The following is a 1,699-nucleotide window of genomic DNA, read 5'->3' on the forward strand; positions in this document are numbered from 1 at the left end:
TACTTGGATTTTTACCTAGTCACCCCCCTTGATTATATTCCTATAAATTGATTGAGGTGTTGCAAATGGCATATGGTGGTTTTGGGATGCAACATAGTTGTGATGCCTTTTCTCTTATGTGACACTTTTACACTTTAATCTTTTTGTCTTAGTCCCTATAAAATCTCAATCTTTCAAAGTTAGTCCTTGTAAAATAAAAATACAATTGAGTCTTAACAAAATTAAACAACAAATATTTCAAGTCCATGATAAAAACAAAACATGTTTAATTGTCTTTTAATATTAAAATTTTTGAATATTTTTTACAAGCATGTTTAGAACATTGTAAAAAATTCTTCCACAAAAATTTATAATTTGTTTAACTTGGGATGAATTAAATGTTTAATATAAAAGTAACAAAAGTATGGACCTAAAAATTGAATTTTGACCTCATTTTTTAAAATATTCTTTTAATTTCAAAATATTATATTAATTCTTATTTTTTTGATTAAAAAACACAAAATAAAAAAAATGTTACAAATAGAAACCCTAACACTCATATGACGAGAAAGATATAGGAGGCTACGAAGAAGAAGAAGATTATCTGGATCGCATAACTCCATGAGAACTAGTTCTTCAAACCTACAAAGAAAATGGTTGCGCCATTGTTGGTGACACGTCCCGTGCCAAAAAAAAAATAAAATAAAAAGTAAATAAATAAATAAATATAATAATAATAATAATAATAATAATAAATAAAAACAAATTAACCTCACTCATTCTCACTCCCTCATTCTTCCCTAATTTTCTCTCTCTCCCTCTCGGCACACACTCCCCTCCCCCCTTTTTGTTGATTTTTTTCTTTCTTTCTTTTCGTTCTCTTCTCCTTGCTTCTTCTCACTCTATTACTCAAACCCTCAATCCTTAAAAGAGATTTAACATCCCCACAAGCTTAATTTCTCAAACTCCTACAAATTCTTTTGGTTGGGATTTTTGGGTTAGGGTTTGTGTTCTAAGGAAGGAAAAGGGTACCCATCTCTTGAAAGTGGTTTATTGAAACTCATTGAGGTAAATGCACAGCTCTAATCCTAGTATGAATTCATAGAAAAATATAGTTTTGAGTAAAAATCTTATTTTGTGCTTAGAGTATATTTAAATGATGTTGATGGTTTCCTAGAGGCAGTTAAACTTTAGAATAAATTTCTCTAAAGCCTTGGAAATATTTTTGATACTCAGATTTGTCAACTGAGACCTTGCCGACTACTCTGAGAGTTGTTGGAGAGCAAACTTAGACGATTCTCCATAACTGTGAGTTGACGACGATCATCGTCATATATTTTTATAATGCTATTATTATTATTTTGTTGTTTTCTATATTAAAGTATTTATTGAAAAATTGGGAAACACAACCTTTGAATTTTATCTCGATTTCGTCAATTATTTAATTTAACTGTCGTTGTTATATAATATGCTATTATTTTGATTTACGTATGAGTTAAAGTATTTAAATCTTGAATTGTTATGCGATTGAATATGTTTTTTTTCATGAATTACGATGAAAGGATTTTAAATGCGCGTTGTTGAAAAATCGGTGTTATTGTTATTAAATCGTTAACTGCGTTAGGTGCACCTAGTTACCACGTGTTGATTAGGGAGAGTTAACCGTTAGATGGAGCCGCCCTTACGAGAGAGGTCATCCGTAGGAGGAGAGGGCTATCAA

This window comes from Cicer arietinum, chromosome 5 (assembly GCF_000331145.2).
Source record: "Cicer arietinum cultivar CDC Frontier isolate Library 1 chromosome 5, Cicar.CDCFrontier_v2.0, whole genome shotgun sequence".
Classification (NCBI taxonomy): Eukaryota; Viridiplantae; Streptophyta; class Magnoliopsida; order Fabales; family Fabaceae; genus Cicer; species Cicer arietinum.